Source organism: Ambystoma mexicanum, chromosome 3p, assembly GCF_040938575.1.
Source record: "Ambystoma mexicanum isolate Mex_15411 chromosome 3p, UKY_AmexF1_1, whole genome shotgun sequence".
Taxonomy (NCBI): Eukaryota; Metazoa; Chordata; class Amphibia; order Caudata; family Ambystomatidae; genus Ambystoma; species Ambystoma mexicanum.
In genome coordinates this window covers 658,585,427-658,600,880 of record NC_090925.1, presented here as the reverse complement: position 1 = coordinate 658,600,880, position 15,454 = coordinate 658,585,427, and positions in this window count along the sequence as shown.

Below are 15,454 nucleotides of genomic sequence, written 5' to 3'. Positions count from 1 at the left end.
GGGCAGCCTCCACCAGGCCCCCACTCATGTCTCCCAGCACCCCCACCCCCCAGCCACCATGGGCAGCCCCCACCAGGCCCCCACTCATGTCCCCCTGCACCCACACCCCCCAGCATCCAGGGTCACCCTCCACCAGGCCCCCACTCATGTCTCCCACCACCCCCACCCCCTGCCACCAGGGGCAGCCTCCACCAGGCCCCCACTCATGTCTCCCACCACCCCCACCCCCCTGCCACCATGGGCAGCCCCCACCAGGCCCCCACCCATGTCTCCCACCACCCCCACCCCCAGCAGTGCAGGGGCAGCCTCCACCAGGCCCCCACTCATGTCCCCCTGCACCCCCACCCCCCAGCATCCAGGGTCACCCTCCACCAGGCCCCCACTCATGTCTCCCACCACCCCCACCCCCCTGCCACCATGGGCACCCCCCACCAGGTCCTCACAATCCCCAATCATGCGCGTAATGGTCAGCCTCCACAGCCAAAAAGCCCTACCAAGTAACCCATTCACCCACATGGAAAAGGAAATCACATGTTACACCCCCAATGTTAATGAAGCTAATGAACCCATGTCCGTCACACACAATGGTTGCAATTGAATGGGAAAACACCCAACATGACATGCATGAAACCAATGAGATGATACCACACAGTGAAGTATGGAAACCAAAATTGTATTTAAACAAATAAAGAATGCTAAAGAAATGAAACAAACTACAATGGGGATGAAAAAAAAAAAAGCTGCATGTCCGTATAAAAAAATAAAAAAAATGCAAATCAGAATCCAAACAAATGTCGTCCAAAGTCAAATGTAAAAAAATCTCCATGCAACAAAGAACTATGTAAGAAACTACCAAGGGTCCATGAGCCCAACTGAACAAAGGAAACCTACTAAAAAACCTACCAAAAAATCAACTATATACAAAAAGTGGAGCAGTGTCCGTCGACTCCAAATCATAATAAGAAAGATAGGAAACCTAAAACTAAAGAACTATATACAAAGGCGGCGGGCAAGTCCAGCGGCTCACTCCGAAGTGTCCCGGGCCAGGGCATCATCGAACTCCTGTTCGATGTCCCGGAGGCGGTCCAGTTCCATGGCCCCGAGGGTCCGCAGGGACGACGACGTGTCCTCCTCCAACCCCCTGCAGATTGCCTCGAGGCACTTGGCCCGCCTCAGGGCCCTCCGCATGGAGTTCTCCACCCTGACCATTGTGAGCCGCGCCTCTTCTGCCAGCCGCCGCTCCGCACCTATGGCGTGGCCCAACCGCTGCCACACGGAAGACACTCTCTGTCCTGGGTCCCCCGGCCCTCCGGCCGATGCCTGCCCCTCCGATGTCGAAAGCCCCGAGCCTTCATGTCTCCCACCATGTTGCTGCTGCTGCTGCTCTGCCTCTGCCCGTGCACTGCCTCCTGCTGCCTGCACATCCTCCGCCGGCTGGGGTGCAGTTGTTGATGTGGCCACCCCTGCTGGACCTCCGACTCCGGACTGTGGCAGGGATGCCTCCTCCACCAGCCTGGCCGCACCGTCAGAGGCAGCTCCACAGGGCACCCAGGTGACTGATGGGTGGGAAGATGGCACAGAGGACGACTGGCGCGTAGGGGGTCCAGTTGAGGAGGGGGTCTGAGCAAGCCCCATCAGACGGAGGAATCCGGCCTGGGTGACCTGTCCCAGCAGGCTGACGTGGTCAACGAGCCATTCAGGATGACGTGCAGTCTCTCCATGAAAAGACTGCAGGTCACCTCGCATGGGCCGTTGACGCAACGCCACACCAGCCAGGACAGGCTCAACCCGGACCTGGATGGCCACGTCCGCAGGCAGAGGAAGGCCAGTTGACGTCAGCTCATCCCCTGCCTGTAAACGGGTCTGGACGTAGGCATCCCTGCTGGTGCAAGATGATGCAGGTACAGGATCGGGGACAGGATTGCACACAGGCACCTCCGCGGCGGCCTGTGCTGCCTCCTGTCCCTGGTCCTGCACTGCACCACTAGCACCAGTGGGATCCCCACCTCCAGACCCCGTCTCTGGTGCTTGCACGGCCTCCTCCTCCACCAAACCCCCCACCAACCTGGATGACTCTGTGCCATCTTCCCCTGTTGGGCCCTGTGGGGTCCCAGCTGCCCCTTCTGCTGCCGAGGAGTCCAACTGCAACCTCCGCCTCTTGGACCTCCCCCCGGCAGCTGCGGCCTGGGACGCGGCACCGGACACCTCACTCCCCGACGAGATGACCACACGGGAGGGGAGCCGGGCCTTGCGTCTCCGGCTGGCGGTCGGATCCCCGCCGCTGTGCTCCACAGCACCTTCTCCGCCCTCTTCATCAGTTGACGCTGCAGACAGGGAGAAACAAAACACAGGCATCAGGGCACTGTACAATGGACACATACACACATGACAGTTGCACATGAGTGGCATTGTCAAACCTCAGACATGGCATCACAATCCCCAACACACATGTCATTGCAACTCGCACACATGAGCCATACCACAGCCATATCGCAACTGCCACCACCATCCCTACACATACAACAGCATCAGCAGCCAAAGGGGAGCCAGACATCACATGCAACACAGGAAATGCACCACACATGTACACACACCACCACACTTGCATGCATGTCTACACCTCTGCCAAGTGTCGCACTGTTCAGACGGGCATCCATGTCACATCTGCCAATCAGGCTTCCACATACCGCTGTCACATGCATCCATGTTGCATCACTGTTGCACCCTTGTCAAATACACACACATGCACATGTACACAGTGCACATACATGCAGCCGAAAAAAACATACATGCCTGACATCACGGACATGTCTACTTACATACACATTCATCCAAACATGTGTGCACGCACAACTGCATTTGCCATGCAAGCCCACACACACAAGCACCATCCATGTCTCACACATTACAGCCCTCGCATGTGTCAGCCCCACGGCCCTGTACACCCCCACCCATACTCGACCCCATACAAACAGATGTGCAACCTGCACAATACCGAATAATCACCACACGCACTGCTCACAATCAGGATGCATGTACACTCACCGCTCGACTCCAGACGGGTCTGCTTCTCTAGGACCTGGACGTGGAGCGCTGGGGATATGCGTTCCAGGACCCCCATCTGTTCTTCCGACAAGTGGCCCCGGCGCCCCTTGGCATCCGCTGCCTTCAAGAGGCGCCGGGCCTTGTTCAGGGTCCTGGACCTGAAGTCCTCCCAGCGCTTCCTGACATGTTGTAAGTCCCGGACTGCCACCCCCTCCGCATTGATGGCAGTCACGATGTCAGTCCAGATCTGAGTCCGTCCTTCCTTGTCGGCGCGGGAACTTCCGAAGAGGGCATCATACTGCCCCAGGACTTGCTCCACCAGGACACCAACTTCGGTGGCACTGAAGCTGGTGCCCCTCTGCCTCTCTGGCCGGGGGTTGTCAGTGGTCACAGATGGTGTTTGCCCCGACATGACAACCCCAGAGGCAGGAGTGGGTGGGCAACTGGGTCCTGGGGCTGGGCTGTGGAGCGATGGAATTCCAGTCGGGAGTCTTCGGTTCCAGCAGGGGTGGTCACAGCAACAGCACCCCTGGCTGATGTGCAGGCAGCAAATGGCAGTGCACGTGGGCAGCAGGCAGTCAGGCAGCAGCAGATGGCAGGTGGGAGCGTGCTCGGGGCTCTGGGGGGCAGTAGTTCGGCCTTCTGGGCAGGAGCGTGGTCTTCCGTGTGCTTACGCGTGGCCAGCTTGGTACGGAGTGATTTGGCACGTGAAAATCCTGCACGTCAGCGTGAAACTCGAGGAAAGGGCCTTAGCGTGTAAGCGCGTCAGCACGCATACGCGAATCTATTGGACCAAAGGCCCTCAGCGCGTAAGCGCGTCTGTGACGTGACCCGCACGGGTGTTTCCCACACAGCACGTGATGACAGAGCACACGTGGAAAGACTGCACGTCAGAGTCTCATCACGTGTCATTGGACAGCACGTCAGGGTGTCATCGCGTGTAATAGGACAAAAGTGCGCATACACGCGATTGGCCTATGTACGTGTATATCAGGGGTGCGCGGACACTTACACACGCAAGTACGTCAGCGCACCTGTATCCCGGGGTGCGCGGAAATTTCCACACACTATTGGACTGGGTACTGGATTTCAGGGGTGCGCGGGACACACGCTCGCCTACAACACGCGCAACACATTAATTTGCGCGCTAACAAAATAACTAGCTCAGACCCAGGATGAACATACCGTTCCTAGCAGCAGTGGGCGTGGCCTACCAAAGGAGGAGGAGGAGGTTAGTCAGGGCCAGAATATTCACACCCAGAACCAGCCTTTTCGGGATGCCTGATGACCAGGTGCATGGGAGGTACAGGTTTCCACCGCACATCATACTGGACCTGGTGAGTGAGTGGGAGGATGACCTCACATCACCCACCCTGTGCTCCCAAGCACTCAGCCCCCTGGAGAAGGTCCTCAATGTACTGCACTTCTTAGCCACTGGATCATTTCAGCGGACAAGTGCCATTGTGGGTGGTGTATCACAGGCCACCCAGTCACGCTGCCTACACCAGGTCTTGAACATCATCACTGCACGCCCATCAGTCCGCAGGCACATATACCTGCCCAGAACACCTGCAGAAAGGCATGCTGCCGCCCTGGATTTTTACGCTGTGGCACGATTACCCAAAGTGCTAGGTGCCATCGACTGCACCCATGTGGCTCTACGTCCCCCCAGGGCATCTGAGCACATCTATAGGAACCGCAAGCACTGGCATTCCATCAACGTGCAGGTAGTATATAATGCCAAGGGAATCATCACCTCAGTATATGCCAACTATCCCGGGTCAACCCACGACAGCTTCATTTACCGAGTGTCCACCCTAAGCCGGGACCTAGAAGCTGGGCGGCATGGCGATACATGGCTGCTTGGTGAGTATGAATGCCACTGCACATGCATGCATGTCAGATACTGAGCAAGGTCACAACCCCACCAATGATACCAATCACCACCTCCACAGGGGACAGTGCCTACCCTCTCAGCCCCCACATGATGACGCCAATTTGGAACCCCACCACGCCACCCCAGGTAAGATATAACGCAGCCCACATTACAACCCGGGGCATTGTGGAGCGCACATTCGGAGTGCTCAAGTCACGCTTTCGCTCCCTTGACCGTTCTGGCGGGCAGCTGTTGTACGCTCCCCCAGTAGTGTGCCGGATCATAGTGGCAGCATGTGTCCTGCACAACGTTGCAACACGCCGGGGCCTGGCCGTGGACATGGTGGTGGCACCACATCCCCAACCACATGCACAGCCGCTGCGCATGGGAGGGGAAAGGGCACGGGGGGAGGCAGCCCGTACACAGCTAGTGGCTAATTACTTCACATAGAAATCACACCCCTGTGGAGTGCACACTGCCCTGGCACATTCCATCTGACAATCAATGATGACTCAACCTGACACTGATCCTGAATGTCTGGAGAATGAACCGTCAAAACCATATCAGCCTGAGATTGTTCACCTGGAAGTGTCACAATGTGTGCATCCCTACCCACACAGACACCACCAATGCAGTTTTGTGAAGTTACACATTCAAGCAGCTAAAATGAATACCCACTTGCAAAATGCAACAAGAGGACAGTGCCATGTCAGCCAACCCAACCCCAGTACCGCCACACGACACACCGTGCCATGTCATGCTATTTGCAGGTAAACAAAGTAATCCCCACAACATGACACTAGTGTCACAATGTACAGTGTCCCTATTAGAAACTTGCAACACCTGAAATGCTCACAGCAATGCCGGACCAACAACAAACTTGAGCACGTACTACCATTAACATGACATCACAAATGTTAAATATTAGTAGTCTCACCACCTGGAAATGCCTGCACTCCCACCACTACCAACTGTGCAGTGTTGGCGCCATGTAGAGTTGTAGGTGCACTGCTGCCAACATGTACCCCATCTCCAGACTAGAGGTCCTTGGTAGACATGAGGAAGGGACCTGCAAATTGGGAGGTAGACACAGAAGATGAGTTACACATCAATGCAACATGCAGTGTACAACACAACAGCAATATGCACTAGGAATGTATACAAAGTATTGACTACAGACTGCCCACACAGCCCATGGGAGTCCAACGTCACTGTGTAATTCACTGTCACTTGGGCACACCCTTTGCAAGCCCATGGAAACGGGAAGCAGGAGGGGTGTGTGTGACTCAAACCCAAGCATCTGAACCAAATACATTACAAGCCTGCATGTGCCCAGCCACAATGCAGCGTATGCAAACACAGGAACCACGGAAGCCAACAAATCGTCCCAAAAAAATTGGGAATAAAATAAATAAAAATAAAAAAAAAAATAAAAAATGGCCATTGATGGGCCCGGGGGGGTTGGGGAGGCCACCCAGGAGGTCCGAGGACAGGATGCACACCAGAACCCACCTGCGTGGATCCTGGGAAAATAAAACACCTCCATGGGCTCATGGCCCACACGGCTACCCTATTGTGGGAGTATCACTGCTGTCGCTATTATCACCCTGTGCAGCTGCATCCGGAGGTGGTTGCACTATGGGAGGCAGCCCACGCAAGGCCCTAGTCTGCTCCTCCATGGCTGCAAGCATGCGGGTGTGGTAGGTCTGGTTCTGGAGGATGAGTGTGCGGAGGTCCCCATGCAACAACTCACGGGATGCCCAGACCTCCGCCCTCGTTGCCTGCATCTCAGCTGAGAGCGTACGGGTGAGACGCTCCAGCTGCTGTTCTGTCCTTTGGTGTGTTGAAGCCTCAAGCTCAACAAGAGTCGTCCTGAGGTGAAGGAGCTCCTGCCTCAGGGCTTCCCTGTGGCCCTGGGACTCAATGGAGATGGCCTCCTGCAGAGTCGCCAGTGCCGCCCGCCTGTCCCTGTTGGACCCCAACATGTCCTCCCTGTGTGACTGGCAGATGGAGTCGGTTGCCTGCTCTAGTCGCTCCATCAGCCTTTCAGGGGGGACAATGGAAGTGGCCACCCTATCCATGGCCTGAGCCATCATCTCGGATGATGCTGCCTGTTGGGTTGCCATACCGTAAATGGATTGCTCCCATGCGGTATTGCCAGGTGGTGTACGGCCACCACGTCGGCGGGCACCACACCTGTCTGGGGCAAGGCGAACTGCGCCTTGCTGTGCCGGCACTGCCTGAGGCTGCAGGACTGCATTCCCCCTCTGATCTGCTGGCCCAGGAACAGGATCAGATGTCGCGGAGTGTGACCCTGCATCCGTAACCACCAAAGGCGTAGCTGCCAACACTGACATCCCCATTGAGAGTTCTGACCCTGGCGCAGGTGGGTGGGACAGAACAGAATCCCTCCCTGGAACACTCACCTGCGACGGCACGTAGGTCTCATCCGAATCAACACCTGAGTACAGCTCGGGGGAGGTGCAGCCAGAGACACCCCTTGAGAGCACGACCTGCAGCACTTGTGGGTTCTCACCCACCAGCACACCACGTCCCTCACTGGTGGTTGGTCGGCCCTCGGACCCCTCCTGGGTCTGCACCATCTCCACAACCCCAGCAGTATCAGGTGCGTCTTCCCCTGCAAAGACATAAAAACAAAGAAATGGAAACAGGCATTAGCACCATGGCACACAATGAGGGCTGAGAAGCAAGAGAACCAGTACTTGTTTGACACATGTCTCACATGACTAAAACCCTCCCATGCATGCACCCTCACTGCGTATGAAGGGCAGGCTAATGGCACACACTGATGACACCAAGATGGAAGATGAACACATTTTCTGCATGCTGCCTGGCAGTGGCATCACACATTGGCCTGTGATTGCCAGGTGAAACACACATGCCATCACACAGATGGCATGTACCATTGCTATTGACTGAAGATGTAGAGGAGGGCAGCACCTATTCATTCAGTCCAGTTCCCCCATGTAATAGCTTTTCTAATTCAAACAGGTCAGATTCTTCACCTGGAGCTGCCAGTCCGAAATGGTCCAATTGCACAGGGACATGTTTGAACAAATGATATCCAGGTAACAAAGTCACTCCACTTTACCATAGCCATGTCAGACATGTGACTAGAGGACTGCAACATGCCTAGTAAATGTGGTGGAATGCAAACAATCTGACTAAATGAACAGTGATAAATTAAGCAACAATGTTGTGGCAAGGTGACACTTCAAGGGCAACTGGCGTGCAGTTGGGCTAGATGTCTACTGTTGGCAGAAGGGATACTGCTATGGCCAAATGCTGCTGCGCAGGATGTATTGCATGAAGCACATGGCTGACCCATATGACTCAGGCGCACACACTCTCACCTGGCACACAAACAGAAGCCCTCACACCACACACACCATGCACATGGATGACACACACATGCATGTGCACTCACCGGACAATGCCTCGTAATCAGCCAAATCTCCCACGCCTTGGATCTGTTCCTCCGTGACGTAGGTCCCAGCGACTGACTCATGTGGAGTGAGTTCCATGTCTTCTACTGGAGACCCACCTCCAGTCACTAGAGTTGCGGCATGACTTGAGGCCAGCTTACTCTTTGCCCTGCGCTTTAGGTCATTCCAGCGCTTATAGCAATCATTGGCTGTGCGCCTCACGATTCCAAGGGCACTTACGATGTCCGCAACGGTCTGCCAGTGTGCCTGGCGTTGTGCAGGTGTGGTCTTGGATCCTGCAACAATGACCATCTCGTTGTCATGTGCGGACACATACTCGACAAGTGCATTCAGTTCGTCATCCGTGAAGCTGGGCTTCCTGGACGGGCCGGACTGTGTAGCCGTGTCTGGGGCATCAGCCTGTGCCGGACGAGCACTCTTCCTCTTCCGCTTGGAAGGTGGTGGTGGTCCTGAGTGTCCTGCGCCGCTCTGGACACTAGGGGCAGGAGCCCTGGTGGACTCTGTATCAGGAGTGTGGGATTGCACACTCAGCATGGGAGTTGGTGCAGGCATTGGCTCTAGTGTGATGGTGTCAGGGGGAATGTCAGCAGCATGGACTAGGACCGACACTTTCCGGGCTGGGTGTGTGAGGGCTGAGGTGGATGGAGCCGCAGCTGCCCCTGCAGCCTCTCCGCCCTGCCTACTTGGTGCAGCAGATGACCTTGCTGCCCCAGATGCACGTGGCATGGTGACATCAACGTGCACCAGTGCACGTGTCATAGGCCTGCTGACCTGGAAGTCAGCCATGGAGTCAGCCAGGTCTGGTGCCACAATGGGCTGGTCCAACAAGGGCTGAGCATGGATGGTGTCAGCCACATCAGCCTCAACGGGAGGGGGGGGGATTATGGGTGCCATTGACTGGTCCTCCACACATGGGGGGACAGGCTCACCCTGCAAGTAACGACCACGTCCCCTACCGTATCCACCACGGCCACCACTTGTGGCTCTTCCACCTTTGCCACCCTTACGGAATCCTCGCCTCCCAGCCATGGCACTGATGTTAATGTGCGTATGGGAGTGGCTGTAAAATATTGTCCTGGGCAATTGGGGGTCAAAGGTGTTGGGTACCAGATGGTAATTGTACCCTAGTGCTCTTGCAAGGCTGATTGTAACCCCTGGGGAAAGATGACGGGTCACGCTACGCACAGGAGCCCCAAAAAAGGGAGATGACGTGCACGCAACCCCTCCTAGACCACGTGTGCAGAAAGAAAAACCTGCACTACGCTGTGGCACCCAGTAACACAAGAATGAACGTATGCGTGTCACACGCAGCCTAGAATGACCTCTGAAGGGGTAGGCTACACACGGGGCAAGCACAGATGTTAGATACGTGCGTGACTCACCGTCTGCCAGGTAAAAGAGCGTGAAAAAGGAGCGCGTTTGGTTGGCAACACCCCCGCCAAAAGAAGATTTGTACGCTGTCTGAGGAGACAGGACAACAGTAGAATGGAACACTGTTTGAGGGAACAGGCCCAGGTAAACCAGTAAAAGAGAAAAAAGAGAAAAAGCTGTCAGAGGTAACAGGGAATACGAACTTGAAACGCCGTGAAGTAAATCGCGTGTGAAACGACAAGAAGTACAGAATTCACCCACTCGCTCTCCACGAAAAGCACGTACAAGGAAATGGTGTTCTACGCGTACCTTTTATAAAGGCCCACACGTCCAGCGTCACTTACGCGGCGTGTACGCGCTAGGGCCATTTCCACCAATTACACGCTTTGTCACTTCTGCATGTAGGGCCATTTCCACCAATTACACGCTTTGTCACTTCTGTGTGTAGGGCCATTTCCACCAATCACACGCGATGACACTCTGACGTGCAGTCTTTCCACGTGTGCTCTGTCATCACGTGCTGTGTGGGAAACACCCGTGCGGGTCACGTCACAGACGCGCTTACGCGCTGAGGGCCTTTGGTCCAATAGATTCGCGTATGCGTGCTGACGCGCTTACGCGCTAAGGGCCTTTCCTCGATTTTCACGCTGACGTGCAGGATTTTCACGTGCCAAATAACTCCGTACCAAGCTGGCCACGCGTAAGCACACGGAAGACCACGCTCCTGCCCAGAAGGCCGAACTACTGCACCCCAGAGCCCCGAGCACGCTCCCACCTGCCATCTGCTGCTGCCTGACTGCCTGCTGCCCATGTGCACTGCCATTTGCTGCCTGCACATCAGCCAGGGGTGCTGTTGCTGTGACCACCCCTGCTGGAACCGAAGACTCCCGACTGGAATTCCATCGCTCCACAGCCCAGCCCCAGGACCCAGTTGCCCACCCACTCCTGCCTCTGGGGTTGTCATGTCGGGGCAAACACCATCTGTGACCACTGACAACCCCCGGCCAGAGAGGCAGAGGGGCACCAGCTTCAGTGCCACCGAAGTTGGTGTCCTGGTGGAGCAAGTCCTGGGGCAGTATGATGCCCTCTTCGGAAGTTCCCGCGCCGACAAGGAAGGACGGACTCGGATCTGGACTGACATCGTGACTGCCATCAACGCGGAGGGGGTGGCAGTCCGGGACTTACAACATGTCAGGAAGCGCTGGGAGGACTTCAGGTCCAGGACCCTGAACAAGGCCCGGCACCTCTTGAAGGCAGCGGATGCCAAGGGGCGCCGGGGCCACTTGTCGGAAGAACAGATGGGGGTCCTGGAACGCATATCCCCAGCGCTCCACGTCCAGGTCCTAGAGAAGCAGACCCGTCTAGAGTCGAGCGGTGAGTGTGCATGCATCCTGATTGTGAGCAGTGCGTGTGGTGATTATTCGGTATTGTGCAGGTTGCACATCTGTTTGTATGGGGTCGAGTATGGGTGGGGGTGTACAGGGCCGTGGGGCTGACACATGCGAGGGCTGTAATTTGTGAGACATGGATGGTGCTTGTGTGTGTGGGCTTGCATGGCAAATGCAGTTGTGCGTGCACACATGTTTGGATGAATGTGTATGTAAGTAGACATGTCCGTGATGTCAGGCATGTATGTTTTTTTCGGCTGCATGTATGTGCACTGTGTACATGTGCATGTGTGTGTATTTGACAAGGGTGCAACAGTGATGCAACATGGATGCATGTGACAGCGGTATGTGGAAGCCTGATTGGCAGATGTGACATGGATGCCCGTCTGAACAGTGCGACACTTGGCAGAGGTGTAGACATGCATGCAAGTGTGGTGGTGTGTGTACATGTGTGGTGCACTTCCTGTGTTGCATGTGATGTCTGGCTCCCCTTTGGCTGCTGATGCTGTTGTATGTGTAGGGATGGTGGTGGCAGTTGCGATATGGCTGTGGTATGGCTCATGTGTGCGAGTTGCAATGACATGTGTGTTGGGGATTGTGATGCCATGTCTGAGGTTTGACAATGCCACTCATGTGCAACTGTCATGTGTGTATGTGTCCATTGTACAGTGCCCTGATGCCTGTGTTTTGTTTCTCCCTGTCTGCAGCGTCAACTGATGAAGAGGGCGGAGAAGGTGCTGTGGAGCACAGCGGCGGGGATCCGACCACCAGCCGGAGACGCAAGGCCCGGCTCCCCTCCCGTGTGGTCATCTCGTCGGGGAGTGAGGAGTCCGGTGCCGCGTCCCAGGCCGCAGCTGCCGGGGGGAGGTCCAAGAGGCGGAGGTTGCCGTTGGACTCCTCGGCAGCAGAAGGGGCAGCTGGGACCCCACAGGGCCCAACAGGGGAAGATGGCACAGAGTCATCCAGGTTGGTGGGGGGTTTGGTGGAGGAGGAGGCAGTGCAAGCACCAGAGACGGGGTCTGGAGGTGGGGATCCCACTGGTGCTAGTGGTGCAGTGCAGGACCAGGGACAGGAGGCAGCACAGGCCGCCGCGGAGGTGCCTGTGTGCAATCCTGTCCCCGATCCTGTCCCTGCATCATCTTGCACCAGCAGGGATGCCTACGTCCAGACCGGTTTTCAGGCAGGGGATGAGCTGACGTCAACTGGCCTTCATCTGCCTGCGGACCTGGCCATCCAGGTCCGGGTTGAGCCTGTCCTGGCTGGTGTGGCGTTGCGTCAACGGGCCATGCGAGGTGACCTGCAGTCTTTTCATGGAGAGACTGCACGTCATCTCGAATGGCTCGTTGACCACGTCAGCCTGCTGGGACAGGTCACCCAGGCCGGATTCCGCCGTCTCATGGGGCTTGCTCCGACCCCCTCCTCAACTGGACCCCCTACGCGCCAGTCGTCCTCTGTGCCATCTTCCCACCCATCAGTCACCTGGGTGCCCTGTGGAGCTGCCTCTGACGGTGCGGCCAGGCTGGTGGAGGAGGCATCCCTGCCACAGTCGGGAGTCGGAGGTCCAGCAGGGGTGGCCACATCAACAACTGCACCCCAGCCGGCGGAGCATGTGCAGGCAGCAGGAGGCAGTGCACAGGCAGAGGCAGAGCAGCAGCAGCAGCAACATGGTGGGAGACATGAAGGCTCGGGGCTTACGACATCGGAGGGGCAGGCATCGGCCGGAGGGCAGGGGGACCCAGGACAGAGAGTGTCTTCCGTGTGGCAGCGGTTGGGCCACGCCATAGGTGCGGAGCGGCGGCGGGCGGAAGAGGCGCGGCTCACAATGGTCAGGGCGGAGAACTCCATGCGGAGGGCCCTGAGGCGGGCCGAGTGCCTCGAGGCAATCCGCAGGGGGTTGGAGGAGGACACGTCGTCGCCCCTGCGGACCCTCGGGGCCATGGAACTGGACCGCCTCCGGGACATCGAACAGGAGTTCGATGATGCCCTGGCCCGGGACACCACGGAGTGAGCCGCTGGACTTGCCCGCCGCCTTTGTATATAGTTCTTTAGTTTTAGGTTTCCTTTCTTTCTTATTATGATTTGGAGTCGACGGACACTGCTCCACTTTTTGTCTATAGTTGATTTTTAGGTAGGTTTTTTAGTAGGTTTCCTTTGTTCAGTTGTGCTCATGGACCCTTGGTATTTTTTTACATAGTTATTTATTGCATGGAGATTTTTTTACATTTGACTTTGGACACATTTTTTTTTGATTCTCATTTGCAGTTTTGTGTTTTTATACGGACATGCAGCTTTTTTTTTCTCATTCACATTGTAGTTTGTTTTCTTTCTTTAGCATTCTTTATTTTTTTAAATACAATTTTGTTTCCATACTTCACTGTGTGGTATCATCTCATTGGTTTCATGCATGTCATGTTGGGTGTTTTCCCATTCAATTGCAACCATTGTGTGTGACGGACATGGGTTCATTAGCTTCATGTACATTGGGGGTGTAACATGTGATTTCCATTTCCATGTGGGTGAATGGGTTACTTGGTAGGGCTTTTTGGCTGTGGAGGCTGACCATTACGCACATGATTGGGGATTGTGAGGACCTGGTGGGGGCTGCCCCTGGATGCTGGGGGGTGGGGGTGCAGGAGGACATGAGTGGGGGCCTGGTGGAGGGTGACCCTGGATGCTGGGGGGTGGGGGTGCAGGGGGACATGAGTGGGGGCCTGGTGGAGGCTGCCCCTGGTGGCTGGGGGGTGGGGGTGGTGGGAGACATGAGTGGGGGCCTGGTGGAGGGTGGCCATGGTGGCAGGGGGGTGGGGGTGGTGGGAGACATGTGTGGGGGCCTGGTGGAGGCTGCCCCTGCACTGCTGGGGGGTGGGGGTGGTGGGAGACATGAGTGGGGGCCTGGTGGAGGCTGCCCATGGTGGCAGGGGGGTGGGGGTGGTGGGAGACATGAGTGGGGGCCTGGTGGAGGGTGACCTTGGATGCTGGGGGGTGGGGGTGCAGGGGGACATGAGTGGGGGCCTGGTGGAGGGTGGCCATGGTGGCAGGGGGGTGGGGGGGTGAGAGACATGAGTGGGGGCCTGGTGGAGGGTGGCCATGGTGGCAGGGGGGTGGGGGTGGTGGGAGACATGAGTGGGGGCCTGGTGGAGGCTGTCCCTGCACTGCTGGGGGGTGGGGGTGGTGGGAGACATGGGTGGGGGCCTGGTGGAGGCTGCCCCTGGTGGCTGGGGGGTGGGGGTGGTGGGAGATATGAGTGGGGGCCTGGTGGAGGGTGACCCTGCACTGCTGGGGGGTGGGGGTGGTGGGAGACATGGGTGGGGGCCTGGTGGAGGCTGCCCCTGGTGGCTGGGGGGTGGGGGTGCAGGGGGACATGAGTGGGGGCCTGGTGGAGGGTGACCCTGGATGCTGGGGTGTGGGGGTGCAGGGGGACATGAGTGGGGGCCTGGTGGAGGCTGCCCCTGGTGGCTGGGGGGTGGGGGTGGTGGGAGACATGAGTGGGGGCCTGGTGGAGGGTGGCCATGGTGGCAGGGGGGTGGGGGTGGTGGGAGACATGTGTGGGGGCCTGGTGGAGGCTGCCCCTGCACTGCTGGGGGGTGGGGGTGGTGGGAGACATGAGTGGGGGCCTGGTGGAGGCTGCCCCTGCACTGCTGGGGGGTGGGGGTGGTGGGAGACATGGGTGGGGGCCTGGTGGAGGCTGCCCCTGGTGGCTGGGGGTGGTGGGAGACATGAGTGGGGGCCTGGTGGAGGGTGACCCTGCACTGCTGGGGGGTGGGGGTGGTGGGAGACATGGGTGGGGGCCTGGTGGAGGCTGCCCCTGGTGGCTGGGGGGTGGGGGTGGTGGGAGACATGAGTGGGGGCCTGGTGGAGGGTGACCCTGGATGCTGGGGGGTGGGGGTGCAGGGGGACATGAGTGGGGGCCTGGTGGAGGCTGCCCCTGCACTGCTGGGGGGTGGGGGTGGTGGGAGACATGAGTGGGGGCCTGGTGGAGGCTGCCCCTGCACTGCTGGGGGGTGGGGGTGGTGGGAGACATGAGTGGGGGCCTGGTGGAGGCTGCCCATGGTGGCAGGGGGGTGGGGGTGGTGGGAGACATGAGTGGGGGCCTGGTGGAGGGTGACCCTGGATGCTGGGGGTGGGGGTGCAGGGGGACATGAGTGGGGGCCTGGTGGAGGGTGGCCATGGTGGCAGGGGGTGGGGGGGTGGGAGACATGAGTGGGGGCCTGGTGGAGGGTGGCCATGGTGGCAGGGGGTGGGGGTGGTGGGAGACATGAGTGGGGGCCTGGTGGAGGCTGCCCCTGGATGCTGGGGGGTGGGGGTGC